The 19,559-nt window shown below is 44.7% G+C and overlaps 1 protein-coding gene across 6 annotated transcripts in view; it reads left to right on the forward strand.

Annotated features, from left to right (window-relative positions):
• PDE1C (phosphodiesterase 1C) overlaps positions 1–19,559 on the forward strand; it is a 1,445,089-nt gene that overhangs the window by 1,127,680 nt on the left and 297,850 nt on the right. The window lies entirely within an intron of this gene.

Genomic DNA, 19,559 nt, shown 5'->3' on the forward strand with positions numbered 1-19,559 from the left:
AGGAATGAGTTGGCGTTTGCAAGATGCTGCTACTGGTGCCGCTGCTGTTGTTGCTGCGGGAGGCAATACATCTACCTAGTGGGCTGTCACAGTCATATAGTCCTTAGCCTGCCCTGTTCCACTTGTCCACATGTCCGTGGTTAAGTGGACAGTGGGTACAACTGCATTTTCTAGGACACTGAGGACACTTTTTCTGACGTCTCTGTACATTTTCGGTATCGCCTGACTAGTGAAGTGGAACCTAGATGGGATTTGGTACTGGGGGGACACTACCTCCATCAATTCTCTAAGTCCCACTGCACTAATGGCGGATACCGGACGCATGTCTAACACCAACATAGCTGTCAAGGCCTCAGTTATCTGCTTTGCAACAGGATGACTGCTGTCATATTCATCTTCCTCACAAAGGACTGTTGGACAGTCAATTGCTTAGTTGAAGTAGTACAAGTGGTCTTCCGACTTCCCCTCTGGGATGACGATTGACTCCCAGCAGCAGCAACAGCAGCAGTAGGTGTACCACTCAAGGATCCTCCGGAGGAATCCCGGCTAGGAGAGGACTCTTCAGTCTTTCCAGTGACATGGCCTGCAGGACTACTGACATTCCTGACTGAGGAGGAAGTTGACGTTGAGGGAGTTGGTGGTGTGGCTTGCAGGAGCTTGAGTACAAGAGGAAGAAGGGTTTTAGATGTCAGTGGACTGCTTACGCTTTTACCCAAAGTTTCACAATTTGACACTGACTTCTGATGAATGCGCAGCAGGTGACGTATAAGGGAGGATGTTCTTAGGTGGTTAACATCCTTACCCCTACTTATTACAGATTGACAGAGGCAACACACGGCGTGACACCTGTTGTCAGGATTTGTGGAGAAATAATTCCACACCGAAGAGGTGGCTCTTTTGGTATTTTGCCCAGGCATCACAATGAGCTTATTCATCCCACGGACAACAGGTGTCTCCCCTGGTGCCTGATTTAAACAAACCACATCACCATCAGAATCATCCTCGTCAACTTCCTCCTCAGCGCCAGCAACATCCATATCCTCATCCTGGTGTACTTCAACAGTGACATCTTCAATTTGAGTATCAGAAACTGGACTGTGGGTGCTCCTTTCAGCACTTGCAGAGGGCGTGCAAATGGTGGAAGGAGCCACCTCTTCCCATCCAGTGTTGGGAAGGTCAGGCATCGCAACTGCCGACACACTTGGACTCTCCTTGGGGATTTGTGATACCATCTTAGAACGCACAGTTCTTTGCTGTGCTTTTGCCAGCTTAACTCTTTTCATTTTTCTAGCGGGAGTATGAGGGCTTCCATCGTCATGTGAAGCTGAACCATAGTCATGAACATAGGCCAGGGCCTTAGCCGTTCCTTGCCATTCCGTTTCGTAAATGGCATATTGGCAAGTTTACGTTTCTCCTCAGACCATTTAAATGTATTTTTTTGGGTCTTTTTACTGAACTTTGGCTTTTTGGATTTTACATGCCCTCTACTATTACATTGGGTATTGGCCTTGGCAGACGACGTTGATGGCATTTCATCGTCTATGTCATGACTAGTGGCAGCAGCTTTGCTGCTGCGATCAGATCTGAATTAGGCCCCTAGTTTGAGAACCTATGATTTACATTACCTTGCAAATATAAAATTTAATTGAACAAGACAAATTACATCATACACAGATAATAAATTAATTATATTATGTTAAGGAATACAGTAATTTCTTTTAGCCTGATGATGTCACTCTTGCAATACATATTTAAGCTAATAAACAATAAATACTTGGCACCTGATCTTACACCGCTGGCAAACGTGTAACTAAGGCTGGGCTGCAGCTTCCTTATAAGGGTTATTGCAAAAACCCTATACAGTTTAAAAAATATATATATATATATATATAGATTTAAAACCAAGGTTTTAACAGGAAGCGCTGTCCAGTCTAATTAGTTGAATAATGAATAATATTTATTTATTTACACAGACATGACAGATATGGTCATATAATATACATAAAAATATATAACAGGTTAAAACATAATTAATAGACACCCAGAAGGTCACTGATATGTATATTAAATCCAGTGTTAGTAAGTTAGTTAGAGTGTAAAATTAGTAAGCATGCATTCTTTCTCAATGCTGGTTATTAGTCACTCTCTCCCATTTAGTAGTGGAATAGTCCGCTTGTAATTAGATCCAACCAATGTTAATATAAGGCACACTGCCTTTGCTATCACTGATGTCTGTTCTCCTGCCTCCCTTAGATGGCATAAATATGGGGGCTTTGCATATTGGAGTCCAATCGTTATCTTATGTAAAGGATCCACAGGGACTTACATACAGGGGAGCGCTCCCTCCAGCTCTTTCCTTATAGCAGCTGTTATTTTGAAGAGCAGTGTCCACAGCCGAGCTGTTACATGTTGGTGAGCACTTGCCAGCACAGAATGCTGCCCTATCACGTTACACGTTTCCCCGCCTCTCCACTTCCGGGTATTCTGCGGCTTCCTCAGACGTGTTTGGTTACAAGCCTGCTGAGTACACTTTTAACCTCCCTTAATTGGTGCAATCGTCTTATGACCTCACCCCACCTGTGGGGCATAATCATCATTGATTACTGGTTACCAAAACACCTTATATTAACCATTTAGGGTAGACTGAACATTCAAGCCTTAAAACTACTTCCGATTTCCGGTCACATGTTATTTGCATTCCACCTGTGAATTTGTGCGTTCCAACACATTTTTTCCATTAAAACATATCTATTTCATATTATAGTATTAAAACACAAAATTACTCAACTATTTCTAGATACACGTTTGCCAGCCCGTCCATCTATACCCATAGACCCATTTAAAGGTAGTGGCCCAAATATATATAAAAACATCAGATAACAAACCTAGAAAATACTCAGACATTATTTAACTCTCGTCTGCATAGACGGTTATATCTTTCTCCCCCTCTTGCTGTCAATTTAATTTGTTCAATAGCTGTTACCTTTATATTTTTCATAGAGCCTTTCTGACAATCAGAAAAATGTCTGTAGAGAGAATTATTTGTAGAGCTCATCAGAATATTCCGTTTATGTTCCTTGAACCTAATATGTAAAGGTCTGGTGGTGCGGACGACATATTGGAGGCCACACCCACAATCCAACAAATAGATCACAAATTCAGACCTACAATTAATAAAGTCTTTGATAGAGAATACTTCCTTAGATACATTAGAGGTGAAGGATACAGTTTTCCTATTAGTACAATTACATGTAAAACAACCCGTTTTCCCACTCCGGTGGAAACCTTGAGGTTTACTGGGTAACCATGTCTCTGAAGGTCCCCTTTCATCTGCTACTTTTACTTTTACTTTTTTTGCTACTTTTACTTTTAATCTAAAGTGACTAGGGGGCAGTTTCTGTTTTAAATTACCAATATGCAAAGCCCCCATATTTATGCCATCTAAAGGAGGTAGGAGAACAGTCATCAGTGATAGCAAAAGGCAGTGTGCCTTATAATAACATTGGTTGGATCTAATTACAAGCGGACTATTCCACTACTAAATGGGAGAGAGTGACTAATAACCAGCATTGAGAAATTTTAGACTCTAACTGACTTACTAACACTGGATTTAATATACATATCAGTGACCTTCTGAGTGTCTATTAATTATGTTTTAACCTGTTATATATTTTTATGTATATTATATGGCCATATACTGTATGTCATGTCTGTGTAAATAAATATTATTCATTATTCAACACATGTAAGCTGTATTTGTCAATGTCTACTTCTCTGCTTATACTACAGAAGTGACTTATATTTTTTCACAAGTCATGACTTTTGCATAATTTATCATGATTCTGCCAGTACCATTGTTTTCATTAGCAGGAATAGAGCTACAACATATGCATACCCCCCCCCCCCCCTCCTCCCCCCAATCTAAAAACAAAAGTTTAAAATAATCCCCATTAAATGTACAATTTCCCTATGTAACAAGCATGAGAACATGTTTTTTTCTTCATGTCTGCCAAATGCAATTCGATAATTATGCTGCTCCAAATACTTGCATATTTGGCATTGTCAAACCTACAAATTAAAATAATTTAACTGTAGAAACAGATTCTTTAGCTGTTTATCTGAGTCCAAAATAAGCAGATGGTGTGTGCAGTTGCTTTGACAAGCCACAGTAACACTAATACCCCTTTCAGACCTAAATCCCAAGTCCGAGCAGAGTTACTGAACACGGTTTCTAGCCATTCACAGCTCTTCAAACCACTTTCACACATGTTGTACCTGCGTTATTGCCAGGTCGTCCTCTTTCACACTGCACCCATGCATGCCATACATAACTGTGTATGTAATAGATGTAATAGAGTCTGAGATTGGCAGAGGTGCGGGTTGCCGGATGTTTTTGCCTTGTTAGTGTTTGCCCCTTTAAAAAAAAATCAGAGATCGTCTGGCATCCCGCACCTCTGGCGTCCTCGGACTCCATTACATCCCGCTACAAATTTCATATTGTTATAGTGAATAAGTGTAATTAAAGCGATATCTTACTGAAGCTAGATTATTGGTTCTCAGTATATTTTAAACTGTGGGCTTCCTGTATAATGGGGGTCATTCCGAGTTGATCGCTAGCTGCTGTTGTTCGCTGCGTAACGATCAGTGAAAAAAAGGCTAATCTGCGCATGCGTATGCACTGCAATGCACACGCGCGACGTACAGGTACAAAGAGCATTGTGGTTTTGCACAGGTTCTAGCGACGCATTCAGTCGCACAGCCGATCGCAAGAAGATTGACAGGAAGAGGGCATTTTTGGGTGTCAACTGACCGTTTTCTGAGAGTATTTGGAAAAACGCAGGTGTGGCCGGCCGTTTGCTGGGCGGGTATCTGACGTCATTACCGTGTCATTTGTCGCAGCAATCATCGCACAGTATAAGTACCTACAGGGCTGGTCTTGTTTTGCACAAAATGTGTTTGCAGGTGCACTGCTGCACAGGCGTTCGCACTCCTGCAAAGCGAAAATACACTCCCCCGTGGGCGGCAACTATGCGTTTGGACGGCTGCTAAAGGCTGCTAGCGAGTGATCAACTTGGAATGACCCCCATTATTGGGTATCCGGATGATAGATAGACAGTGTCTAGTAGATAGACACCATATGTTAGACAGACATTAGGTCGGCAGGGTCAAAAGGTCGACATGAAAAAGATAGTACAAAAGGTCGACCGGGTCAAAAGGCCGACAGGGTCAAAAGCTCGCCATGAAAATGGTCAACATAAAAAGGTATACACAGGTTTTTTTTTATTTTACATGTTTTTGGACTATTTCATACCTTCTCTAACCATGTCGACATAGAGTTGGTAATAGACCTTGTGGCGAGCGGATGCCTTTCTACATTTGGGGTTCCCAGATGACAAAACTATCCACACAAACCACAAAAATGCAAAACAAATGGTGTCTACCTTTTTTGTGTGTACCATTTTCATGTTGACCTTTAGACCCTGTCGACCTTTTGACCTTTGGCAACATTTTGTACTGGCTATCTTTTCATGTCGACCTTTTCTTCCTGTCGACGTTCTGACCCATTCACCTAATGTCTGTCTAACATGTGGTGTCTATCTATTGACTGTCTAACTAGACACGGTCTATCATCCCACACCCATATTATTGCTTGTCTTGTTGTAATGCAGAGTATAAGTAGAGGATGAAGGAAATAAAAAAAAAAAAAAAAAATCACTTGGCCTTAATCTTAGGAATGTGGGTCAGGAGAAATGTTGTATAGTATCAATATATAATATAGAAAATAAGTAAATACACATTTCAATGAAAAGCAAAACATGCTTAGGGACAATACTATAAAGTAAAAACAAACATCATTTAATAAAAATTATGCTACAATAGACATGAAATAATTTGTATAGTAAGCAGTGTAAATAATGACTGTAGAGTAATTTGCCAGCTTCCACTTTTCTAATGAAACAGCTTAATTAAATGTACATAGACTCCAGGGACCCAGTGTCTGTCTGCGAGAACTGCTCCTCCTTTGAAACACTCAGGAGAGTTCTGTAAATACATGAATCTAAAAGAGCAGCAGTGTAAACAAGCATTTATCAAATTCACACTGTTTTGGAGATAAATATTTAATGATCTCTAGGATAAATTACCCTTTTAATAATGTAGTTATGGCAGCTATCGGCAGTGTCACCCATATTACTGCACAGATCTGACATGATATTAAACGATAGGATTTGAAATTGTATAGAAAAATCAATTATGACACAGGCTGATCTAATATATGATATTGAAAATATTACACTGGAGATTTATTTAAAGAGAAATGAAAAATGTTACACAAAATATCTGGCTGTCCCATGCAGGAGGGTGTGTGGCCTCATCGCGGATAGGCGGTATTGGGCATGGATCTGTGATTGCGTCACTGTGGCCCCACGCCCGCTATTCAATGCCCTGATTCAATATCTTGATAGCAGGGAGGGCTTATGATGATGCAATTCAAAATGAATAGCGTCATAGCCCCCCCCCCCCCGACCCCCCACTATAAACAATGGCTGCGGGGGGGCCTGTGGGGTTGAGGCCAGATTGCGGAGACTTGCCTACCTTTCCTTGGTGGGTGGGAGATGGGTGCTGGGAGCGCCACCCGATTTTCGGTACCCTCCCGCCCAATCCTGGAGGATAGGAAGGTATGCATAATATAAAAACTTAAACTTGTACTTAGCAAATGCTTAATAGTTGTATGTAAAAGAATTAATGAAAATATAGATTTTGTGGAAATGATTTTACTGACAATCTCTCTACGAAGCTTCAAACAGTCTCTCAAGAACCATTTCTTTAGCAAAGCCTTCCAGCTCTCGTCCTTACCCTCTGCTCCAAGCTCCTGGCACACTGTCCCCCATCACCTCTGTCTGTCTGCCCCTGACTGTAAGCTCTCAGGAGCAGGGCCCTATTCCTTCCTGTGCTTTTTCTTCACTCACTGATACAATCATCTCCTCACTGTCAGCAGCGCCAAACGTTTGGTATCGGCTGCCCTGCTGTTTATTTGGGTCTTATGACTGCTGATGCAGCAATGATAAACCTTATCCATGTCCTCCTATGCATTGTACTGCAAGTCAATTTATTATTGTTTTGTATTGTATCTGTTTATGTACTTTACACAGGGTAAACATACTCTTCAGTCTCAGCAACCTCTTAGGGGGGTATCCAATTACCAGCGATGCTGGTTTGGCGGATGAAAAGCGGACATATATCGCGATTAATGACCGATAGTCATTATTGTGGTATCCTATTACAGGCCATTTTCATCGGGCGAAAACGGACCCACGCATGCGCGAAAACATTTGGGATCATGGATTAGTCTCCGATACCATGCAGGGGCGGATCCAGAAGAAAATGAAAGGGGGGGGGGGCACCATGATAGGGTAACGGTAATAGTTATATTTACATGCGCCTAAGGCACGTGTGCTCCCAGATATGGCGTGTGGTATCACAGGGGGCGTGGCCTCACAGTATACGCCATCAGGTAATGATTGGCTGTAGGAGCGCATCCTGGTTTATTGCCAATGTTTAACCCTGATGTAAAGGCTGCTTGGGCCTTGAAATGTTGGTCTCCTGTTCCATTAGTTATGAAAGCCTGGAAGGCAGCCCAGCACAATATAATTATTATAGTTTTTAGTTGGTGGTGGCAGGTGCAGCATACCTTGTTTTTGGTACTGCACTGAGACTCAGACTGCAGGACACGAACTGCCCATCTTTCATTAGCAGAAGCAGCCAGCTGGATCTCCAACAAGCAGCATAAGACATCTGCAGGACAGCCCTGTCACAATCACACGGGCCGCCTTCTCAAAACAAAGGCTGAGTTTGACTGCACCTAGCATGGTGGTAAAAGAAGTGGAGGAGGAAGTGCTGGGAAACTGTGCGGTGCAGTGAGGGCTAATGAAGCCTTCTGCGCCATCATAAGTAACAGTTTTACTCGATGCTGGCATTTGAACCCTGCGCCTGGGCTGGACTCTGGACGGCTGGCAGTGGGGGAGGTAGGTTGCGGTGTGAGCTCCAGCCTCCCCATTGGTTACCACACGGACTTCTATTAGAGCCGCGGCAGGTCCTAGTGCCTGCCGGCTCTTTTATCAAATCTGACTGACGGAAATAGCAGTAGTGCTGCTGCTGTTCTCCTTTTGAAAAAAAGAAGCAGTCAGAAACGACAAGGGGGGCACGGGCCTGAGTGCCCCCACCCTGGATCCGCCTATGATACCATGTGTTATGGTGGCTCCAGCAGCCTGCATATTGCGGATTATGCTTCGGGTGCCTGAGACACCCAAAGCATAATCTGTGATGAGTGCCAGCATCAGGGAGGGGGAGTGCACCGGATCGCGGCTAATAGAATGGTCATTGACCATTGGTAATAGGATAGCCCCCCTTGGACCTCAGTATAAAGACCATAAAGTTGCAGATTAGGCATAATGATACATGGCAAGGCGTCACTCATATCGCCCCATGTTAGACATGGGTGGGCGTGACCTCCACCTCCTCTAAGTTGGCCCTGAACAGAGGAAAGAGGGAGGTCGTGACTTCCCAAAGGAAAATGATTGTGTATTATGGGGGCCATTTACCATGATTCCCCCCCCCCCCCCTTCCAGATCTGCCACTGAACCGTATAGGACCTTTCATTTGTCTTTTATACTTTTTCCTCAATTTTGCACCGTAGTTTGCTTATAGTGTACTAGATAATTAGCAGTGACGTAACTACCATAGATGCAGGGGATACGGCTGCTATGCGGCCCAGGCTGTCACAGGGGCCCGGGACCCACCGCTCACCCTGCACCAAGTCAGTAACACTGAAGCACTCACAAGGCTTTGCCTGTGTATGTATGTTCTGTAGCAGAATGCAGTGAGGAGGAGCCGCTGCCGTACGAGCTGCGGCTGAGAGAGATAGCGGTGACACAGGAGCCAGTGCTGGAGTAATGGGCGGAGGCAGAATCACCTTGTTTCCACTGCTGTCCGTTGTCTGGCTGCTGGGCGCTGCGCACCTCCTCCCCAGGACACAGTAGCAGCTCCTCCCACCATGGGGGCCACGTGAAGTATGCATTTGCGTACGGTGTCCAGTTGCAAGGGCATCATCTCCCACCACTGCCCGCACACCCGCCACCTGTCATAAAGGTTCACCGCTTCTCCCCGCCCACCAGCTCTCTTTTTCCCGGTGCTTCCCGGTCACCCGCTGCCTGAACCAATCTTCCTGAGTCTCTTTGGTCCCGGCATCTGTACAATGCCAGCAGGCATCTCACAGAGACAGCAGCGCATTCATTGCCTGCGGGCACAGCACGGAGCGGCTTTCCTGTCTTAGGTTGATACACAGGCTGGAGCTTTCAGCCTGTACAACACAGCTAACGGCTGTGGAGGATTTCATTGAGAGCATATGCAAGCCATTGGGTCAAGACATAGTGTAGGGGGGAATTCAATTGTTTAATTGAACCCGATCTCCCGTCTAAAGTGACGGGAGATCGCAGGGCGATATTCAGTTGCCCCCACTTATCGCACTGATCGTGCCCATTAGAGCTGGGTTTAGGTGCGCAAAGCACCTAAACCCAACTAAACTAATGGGCGCGAGCATGAAAAACTCCATTTGGGTGCCCAAATGGGTCTTTTTACGTGCAATTTAGCTTGCCACCCCCAGGGGTAGTGAGCTGAAATGAACTTCTCGCGCCCGTCGGCAGCAACATTAGAATAGCTGCGAGTGCGGGGACCCACAATAAGATTTTAATTCTTCCCATTAGGGTATCCCAATTCAACCAAAGTGGTAATTTGTAATAAAAAAAATGGAAATGACCTTGGGGCGTTGGGTGCTATGTATCACACTATGTATCTGTCTCTGAGACTGTCTCTCTTTCCCTGATACTATCACTCTCTCTCTCCCTGGTACTGTCGCTCTTTCCCTCTCTCTCCCTGACGGTCTCTCTCTCTCTCTCTCTGACCCTATCTACCTCTCTCTCCTTGATACTGCACCCCCTCTCTCCCTAACACTGTCTCTCTCTGACACTCTCTCTCCCTGATAGTGTCCGACCTTCTCTCCCTAAAACTGCCTCTCTCCCCCTCTCTCTGTCTGACACTATCACTCTCTCGCCCTCTCTGACACTCTCTCTCTCTGTCACGATCCGGGTACTGAGACACCATTCTGCCTTCTGAATGTACGTCCTCCATGGGCCTCTGCTGCCGCTCCTGTCTCGCTGACCGCCGCGCGCCGCTGGGCGCATGTGATTCTGCTACTGCGGCCTTCATCGCCATTGTTACACCTGTCCTATAGTACTTAATTCCCCTTCTTTGTGTGTTCATGGGCGCAGCCATGTTAGACTCCAGTCACATGACATTATTCCTCCTATCCACGGTGCTGGAGCCTTGTCAAAATTGCCAGACCAATCCCTGCTATGCAGCAGGTATAAATATCCTGTCCCAGCTCCCAAAAGATTGTCAGTGCTTTCATTGTCATCTGTGATTCCAGCCTGCAAGCTTCACTACAGACTTTCTCCTGCAATTCCATTCTGCAGTTCAGCCTGACTTCCCTGGTGATCACACTCTGCAGTGTAACCCGACTCTCCAGTGATTAACCCTCTACAGTCTACTTTTGATTCCTGTGTTTGGACTTTTGCTTTTCAGTAACCATCCTTCATTCCTCAGTTACCAGCGCACTCCAGCTTCTTTTCTCATTTACCTACGAACCCCAGCTTCATTACTCATCTTCCAGCGAACCCCAGCTTCATTTATTGTTTACAGAACTTTCCTCCATATTCCAGGTTACTGGTCTTTACCAATTGTGCACCTAATTATCACTTGTGACTTTCTATTATTCTTTTGCACGTTATTTGACTTTTTATTTAATAAAAGCACTTAAGGAATTCCCAGTTGTCGTGGTCACGCCCCCGGGCATTCTTTGCTGCTGTCAATACGCATGTCCAGGAGTCACATAGCTCCTCCTAAATTTAAGTACCCGTCAGCCCCTACAACTGAGGCTCCCAGTCACGGTCTCCAGCCCTCAGTTGTGACCGTAAGCACTGACCACATGGATCCAGCCGGAGATCAGGCCCAAGCGAATGGGCTGATACAAGAACTGGCAATCCGCCTTGAACGTCAGGAGGCTGCTCAAGGTCATGTTGTTCGCTGTCTCCAGGATCTCTCCTCCCAGCTGGATGAAATTCAAGCGGCCCTCCGTGGATTAGGGGCATCCAGTGTGTCGACTCCAGCGCTTCCGGTGGTGTCCCCACCCACCATACCCGTTCCTGCTCCCTACCTTCAATTGCCGACTCCTGCTAAATATGATGGGTCCCCTAAAGCCTGCAGGGGTTTCCTAAACCAGTGCGAGATCCAATTTGAATTGCAACCCAGCAGTTTCCCTACTGACCGCATTAAGGTGGCATACCTAATTTCTCTACTCAGTGGTGCCGCTCTAGACTGGGCCTCACCTATATGGGAAAGGTCTGATGCCCTGTTGTCATCCTATGCTAACTTCGTGGCAACGTTCAGATGAATTTTCGATGAGCCAGGTCGAGTGACATCAGCTTCTTCAGAGATCCTTCGGCTGCGTCAGGGGACGCGAACTGTCTGTCAGTATTTGGTGCAATTCCAGACCTTGGCATCTGAAGTCTCCTGGAATGATGACGCTCTTTATGCAGCCTTCTGGGGAGGGCTATCTGAGCGTATCAAAGATGAGCTCGCTGCTAGAGACTTACCTTTAACGTTAAACGAGCTCATTTCCCTCTGCACTAAGGTCGATTTACGGTTCCGTGAAAGGGCTGTTGAACGAGGAAGATCCACATTTCCCAAGATTCCTACTGTTTCCATTCCTCGTCAGCCATCTCCATCTAGGGAGGAACCTATGCAGATAGGTCGCTCTCGTTTATCTCAGGCAGAGCGTAGTAGACGTCTTGCGGAGCGTCTCTGTTTGTATTGTGCCGAATCTTCTCACGTTATCAAGTCCTGTCCCAAGCGTCCGGGACAACCTCAAGTCCTAGCCCACCAAGGAGAAGACCAGCTAGGAGTGACGAATTTCTCTCCATTTCCAAGTAACTGCAATCTCTCAGTTTCTCTGCAGGTGGCTCAGCGTACAAAGAATCTCACTGCCTTATTGGATTCTGGAGCAGCCGGAAACTTTATTACAGAGAGGTTCGTTAAGCAGTGGTCTCTACCCACTGAGAGACTGTCATCTCCTATATCTCTAACTGCCGTGGACGGCAGTAGGATTCCTGATGCGGTGATTACCTCCCAGACCCTACCTATCCGTCTGAAGGTAGGGGACCAGCATACAGAGTTGATTTCTTTCCAGGTTATCCCCAGGGCCACCCATCCTGTTGTCCTAGGCCTCCCATGGCTACGTCTGCATAATCCTCAAGTTGATTGGAAGTCGACCCGTATCCTGGCATGGGGTTCTTCCTGCTCAGAGACTTGTCTCCAAAAAAGAGCTTCCAGTTTGCATATCCTCCTACAAGTCTTCTGATGTCCCGTCTCCTCCGTGCCAAGACTCCAAACTACAGTTTTGTCCGGGGTCACCGAATCACAAGGCTGATGCCCTTTCCCGCTCCTGGGAGCAAGAAAATGAGTCTGAGTCTACTGGCAAGCATTGTATTGTTGATCCAGTGGTGTTCTCCGCAGTGAGGATGGACTCTATGCCCCCGCCAGGGAAAAATTTCGTGAAGCCGGCTTTCAGGAGGAAGCTCTTGCATCGGGCACATTCCTCTCGCTTTTCTGGACACGCGTGCATACGCAAGACCTTAAAATTCGTTTCCAGGTCAAATTGGTGGCCGACCCTAAAAAAGGACATTGCTGAATTTGTGGCCTCCTGCCCAAAATGTGCCCAGCACAAAGTATCCCGCCAGTCACCCACTAGGCAACTGGTTTCCTTGTCTGTTCCTCATCGTCCGTGGGCTCATCCCTCGATGGATTCTGTCATGGATTCCCCACTTCCAAGTTGGCACAAGTCTTCATCCAGAAGTTCCATTCCAGATGGCCAGGTAAACTTAAGAAGTGTCCTGGGGCCACTCCTAAAAGGGGGGGTACTGTCACGATCCGGGTACTGAGACACCATTCTGCCTTCTGGATGTACGTCCTCCATGGGCCTCTGCTGCCGCTCCTGTCTCGCTGACCGCCGCGCGCCGCTGGGCGCATGTGATTCTGCTACTGCGGCCTTCATCGCCATTGTTACACCTGTCCTATAGTACTTAATTCCCCATCTTTGTGTGTTCATGGGCGCAGCCATGTTAGACTCCAGTCACATGACATTATTCCTCCTATCCACGGTGCTGGAGCCTTGTCATAATTGCCAGACCAATCCCTGCTATGCAGCAGGTATAAATATCCTGTCCCAGCTCCCAAAAGATTGTCAGTGCTTTCATTGTCATCTGTGATTCCAGCCTGCAAGCTTCACTACAGACTTTCTCCTGCAATTCCATTCTGCAGTTCAGCCTGACTTCCCTGGTGATCACACTCTGCAGTGTAACCCGACTCTCCAGTGATTAACCCTCTACAGTCTACTTTTGATTCCTGTGCTTGGACTTTTGCTTTTCAGTAACCATCCTTCATTCCTCAGTTACCAGCGCACTCCAGCTTCTTTTCTCATTTACCTACGAACCCCAGCTTCATTACTCATCTTCCAGTGAACCCCAGCTTCATTTATTGTTTACAGAACTTTCCTCCATATTCCAGGTTACTGGTCTTTACCAATTGTGCACCTAATTATCACTTGTGACTTTCTATTATTCTTTTGCACGTTACTTGACTTTTTATTTAATAAAAGCACTTAAGGAATTCCCAGTTGTCGTGGTCACGCCCTCGGGCATTCTTTGCTGTTGCCAATACGCATGTCCAGGAGTCACATAGCTCCTCCTAAATTTAAGTACCCGTCAGCCCCTACAACTGAGGCTCCCAGTCACGGTCTCCAGCCCTCAGTTGTGACACTCTCTCTCTGACAGTCTCTTCCTGACACTTTCTCTCTCTCCCTGACACCCTCTCTCTCTCTCTCCCTGATGCCCTCTCTCCCCATCCCTTTCTCTCTCTTTTTCCGACACCCTCTCTCTCACTCCTGTCTCTCTCTTTCTCATTCCCTCTTTTTCCATGAAACTTTCTCTCTCTCTGACCTCCCTCTCTTTCTTGCGCCTCACTCTTCTCTCTCTTGACACCCTCTGTGTGTGTGTCTCTCTCTAACTCTCCTCACTCTCTCTCCTGCGAGCATTGTAGTGGGGGCCCTTTCAAGTTTTTGCTATGGGGCCCCCAAAGTTCTAGTTACGCCCCAGTTAATTAAGATTAGTGTTTTGGCGCGGCTACATTCCAAAGTCTGTAGTGCGCCAACTAGAGCTATTTGGTGCGACTTCAGGATAGCTGTACTGTATGTGGACACATCTATATGTGTAAACAAGCATGAGAAATTCCTATCATACACAGAAATGGACATTTACAAAACTATTGTATAAATGTCACGCAAGTGCAGTCATAAGGTCATGAAAGTCTATTTGTGACTATGCCTATGGAATAATAAAAGGAAAATGTGCAAGGAAAAATATAACATGATTAAATTTAACACAAGACAATGTTAAAATCATGGACAGTCCAAAGTGCTGCAGGTTAAGTACAATATAACATTCTTTAATATCCACAAAATCCATAAAAACAAGATTTTTTTTTATAGACTGAAACACTTGTGATGACGTAGAATTTTCTTGGCACTTATTCCGTTAGCATTCTGACATGTGGACGTTAATTGTGTTAAAGCATGGGATGATACTCAAGTCTGTAATTTTACATGTTCACAGACCTGCCAACCCTTGCTTTAATCCTATCTAATATAAACCTAATGCTCCTTTTCACCTCTATGGGGGGAATTCAAGTGTTTTGCGCACCGGCAGCCACTAGATAGCACCAGATGGAGTAATTCAAGTGTTGCTCTGTTCGGTTATGTTGTTCCGTCATTTTGACGGGCTAGTATCTATATGATTATAAAAAATAAAAGTGGCTTAAATAAAGTTGTTGTTTTTTTATATATATTCCCATGCAGTGGATAGTCTTTACCAAGTCAACCACTAAAGCATGTTTCTTTATACTAAGTAATCCTAACTAGTACATCCTAATCTGAGTCATTACCAGTGGCGGAAGTTCGTCCCAGTTGCCCGGAGGCAAGATAAATATTGGTGCCCCCCACCCCCTATATTTAGATAAATATATGAATGCATGTGTTCGTATATTTCATACATATATATATATATATATATATATATATAATATACACACACACACACACACACACACACACACACACACACACACGTGTGTGTGTGTGTTTTTTTGTGGAGTGTTCTGAAAAAAATAAAGTATTTACTGTATATATATACATTTCTTTGTCTTTTATTTTAAATCACACATTTCTTAGCAGTCGTACCCAGGATTATAACCCATGATATGTTACAGTGACAGCAGACACTTTACTGATATTTGCTCCTGTACAGGAAGCATGAGAATTTTAACTACAGTGGGGATTGAAAGTTTAGGCACCCCAGGCAAAAATTCATTTTAATGTGCAAAAAGAAGCCAAGGAAAGATGGAAAAATCTCCAAAAGGCATCAAATTACAGTTTAGACATTCTTATAACATGTCAAAAAAAAGTTTGATTTTATTTCCATCATTTACACTTTCAAAAGAACAGAAAACAAAAAATGGCGTCTGCAAAAGTTCGGGCACCCTGCAGAGTTAATACCTTGTACTGCCCCCTTTGGCAAGTATCACAGCTTGTAAATGCTTTTTGTAGCCAGCCAAGAGTCTTTAAATTCTTGTTTGAGGTATCTTCACCCATTCTTCCTTACAAAAGTCTTCCAGTTCTTTGAGATTCCTGGGCTGTCTGTGACGCACTGCTCTTTTAAGGTCTATCCATAGATTTTCAATTATGTTGAGGTCAGGAGATTGTGAAGGCCATGGCAAAATCTTCAGTTTACGCCTCTTCATGTAATCCACCGTGGATTTTGAGGTGTGTTTAGGATCATTATCCATTTGTAGAAGCCAGCCTCTCTTTAACTTCAGCTTTTTCACAGATGGCATCAAGTTAGCGTCCAAAATTTGCTGGAATCTTATTGAATCCATTTTTCCTTCTATTCGTGAAATGTTCCCTGTGCCACTGGCTGCAATACAACTCCAAAGCATGATTGATCCACCCCCATGCTTACAGTAGAAAGGAGAGAGACCCAGTGGCGCAAATGGGGTAATATAATGAGAAATAATACAATACAATTCCTTTTAAAAGGGGATAATAAGTTCGTTCCAGGATTTTCGTTCTCCTTTCAGGGATTCCACATCAGATAGATACCTCAAGCAGGGAAGAAAAAATATCCTTAGTGTAACACTGTATCAAATAGGTTTGTCACACTTTTATCGTATGATTACACACTCACATTTTATAAATATTATATGTGCTCATCATCCTCCACACCTGTTTTTTTCTTCCTTCACCGCAGTATATGAAACTCAGAAAGGAAAATATATTTAGTGCAACACTGTTTTTTTAAAAACAGAAAGGTTTAATACAGAATTACACTCACAATGGTAAAAAAGAAACAAAGCATATAGGACCTCCTCAGAGGACAGAATGACTCTCACGACAGAGGGATTCGGAACCAGCCGGTCCAACCGCAAAAAGTGTCAACTCACCATTGTGAGTGTAATTCTGTATTAAACCTTTCTGTTTTTAAAAAAACAGTGTTGCACTAAATATATTTTCCTTTCTGAGTTTCATATACTGCGGTGAAGGAAGAAAAAAACAGGTGTGGAGGATGGTGAGCACATATAATATTTATAAAATGTGAGTGCGTAATCATACGATAAAAGTGTGACAAACCTATTTGAAACAGTGTTACACTAAGGATATTTTTTCTTCCCTGCTTGAGGTATCTATCTGATGTGGAATCCCTGAAAGGAGAACGAAAATCCTGGAACGAACTTATTATCCCCTTTTAAAGGGAATTGTATTGTATTATTTCTAATTATATTACCCCATTTGCGCCACTGGGTCTCTCTCCTTTCTACTGTATGCATTGTTTATGGTGTGGTGAACCATTTTGAGTTGACCTGGGCTGCACGTGTGGTTTTATGCGCAATTGTTCTTTGGTTTTTCTTTTATTCCACCCCCATGCTTAACAGTTGGACAGAGGTTCTTTTCATTAAATTTTGCGCCCTTCCTTCTCCAAACTAACCTTTGCTCATTCTGGCCAAAAACTTCTATTTTAACCTCATCGGTCCACAGAACTTTATTCCAAAATGCATCAGGCTTGTCTATATGTTCATTTGCAAACTTCAAACGCTGATTTTTGTGGTGAGGACGTAGAAGAGGTTTTCTTCTGATGACTCTTCCATGAAGACCATATTTGTACAAGTATCTCTTTATAGTGGAATAGTGTACCACAATTCCAGTGTCTACCAGATCTTCCTGGAGGGATCGTGCAGTCAAACGTGGATTTTGACTTGCTTTTCTCACAATCCTGCGAGCTGTTCTGTCTGATATATTTCTTGGTCTTCCAGATCTTGCTTTAACTTCCACTGTTCCTGATGACTACCATTTCTTAATTACATTCTGAACAGAGGATATGGGCATCTGATAACGCTTTGCTATCTTCTTATAGCCTTCTCCTGCTTTGTGAGCGTCAACTATTCTCAGTTTCAGTGTTCTACACAACTGCTTAGAGGAACTCATGGTGCTGATTGTTGGAGCAAGGTCAGATGAGTCTGGGTTTTTAAAACTTTTGAGATTGACATCACCTGGTCTTTCCAGACGATGATTGAGAACAATCCATGACACTGCCAGGTCTCAGCTGTCCAAAGGGGGCAGTACAAGGTATTAACTCTGCAGGGTGCCCAAACTTTTGCAGATGCCATTTTTTGTTTTCTGTTCTTTTGAAAGTGTAAATGATGGAAATAAAATCAAACTTTTTTTGACATGTTATAAGAATGTCTAATCTGTAATTTGATGCCTTTTGGAGATTTTTCCATCTTTCCTTGGCTTCTTTTTGCACATTAAAATGAATTTTCGCCTGGGGTGCCCAAACTTTCAATCCCCACTGTATATGAAGTTACGTGTAATTGTCAGAGAAGTAACTTCATATAGTTAGAATTCTCATATTTCCTATACAGGAGCAAACAGCTTCATCAGTAAGGTTTCTGCTTCCAGTGTAATAGGTCGTGGGTCCTAATCCTGGGTATGAAACTTGCAATATGTGTATCTACAGTATAATGAAAAGGCTGTGACGTGTTAGGTGCAGGGACCAGTGAGGAAGTCGGCCACTGAAGAGATAGCAGCAGCTATAAATTAACTTAATTCAATGGTGTCACAGAATGGGAGGAGAGGTGCCCCCCTTCAGAGCAGGAGCCCGGCGGCAGATGACTCCGTTGCCTCCCAGAGTTACGCCTCTGGTCATTAGTGACCGCTATACAGTATACTACTGTCAGCACTTGTGACTGCCATATAATACAGACAGCATTAGTGACCACCAGTGGTGGTTGCTAACCCAAGGCTGCAGCACAGACCATAACTTGCAGAGGGAAGCTGGATAAAACATAATTTACTAACTATACCCGTAAAGGTTTTTATTTAATATTGTTGGGTTTCTGCGGGAATGTAAGCTAACTGGGGATCAGAACTGTGTATCAAAGCTGCATCCGTCAGGACAGAGCTGCTCCCCAAAAAAGTGAGCTTTATAGTATGTGCTGGGAATAACAAGGCATATCTGTTAAATTAATATTACATTTAATCAGTATCTAGACTCAGTGGAGTCAGAAGGCAGGTGCGGCCCGCACCCAGGTGTCACCCACGGAAGGGGTGACACCAAGTGCTGGCTCTTCTGCAGTGACAGGAGCCGAGTGCTGCAGTGTGATAATCCTCTGCAGCACTCGGATCCTGTCACAGAAAAGGAGCTGGCACTGCACGCTGCCTAGTCTCTGGGGGCAGCCAGCATTTCCGAGGAAGCTGGATACACCCTCTGGAGTGAAGGAGACCCGTGAGGCTACGCCCCCTTTAAAGTAGACCACGCCCCTTTTTGGCCCGCCCACTGCTCTGGCGGTGTGAGTGTGGGAAGAGGGGTGTGTGTGTGTGTGTGTGTGTGGGGGGGTGGTAATGCAGAGTGCGCACCGGGTGTACCCACACCTGGTGACGCCTCTGTCTAGACCAGTCTTTTTCAACCAGTGTGCCGAGGCACACTAGTGTGCCGTGACCAGTTGCTAGGTGTGCCGCGGAGCCAGAGCAGCTTCCTGCACCTTCAGAATGAACTGTTGGCCTGGGCTCTTCTTAGAGGATCAGTCATGCACCGGCTATGACCTATGCCTTTGTGATGCGGGGGTGTGATATCATAGGTCACGGCCACCGCGTCTCATCACTCAGCTAGCCCACCCACCTGCATACACAAGTTCGAGTTCCCGCCTGCATACACAGCTTTCCCTGCCCACCCACATCCACACCTGCCCGACCGCCCGCTGCTCAGTACTCGCAGCACTCCACTATGAACAACCCTCGCCAGGGACAGGGAGGAGGACAGCTGACCGGTAGGGGCTAATATTTG

Source organism: Pseudophryne corroboree, chromosome 5 (assembly GCF_028390025.1).
Source record: "Pseudophryne corroboree isolate aPseCor3 chromosome 5, aPseCor3.hap2, whole genome shotgun sequence".
Taxonomy (NCBI): domain Eukaryota; kingdom Metazoa; phylum Chordata; class Amphibia; order Anura; family Myobatrachidae; genus Pseudophryne; species Pseudophryne corroboree.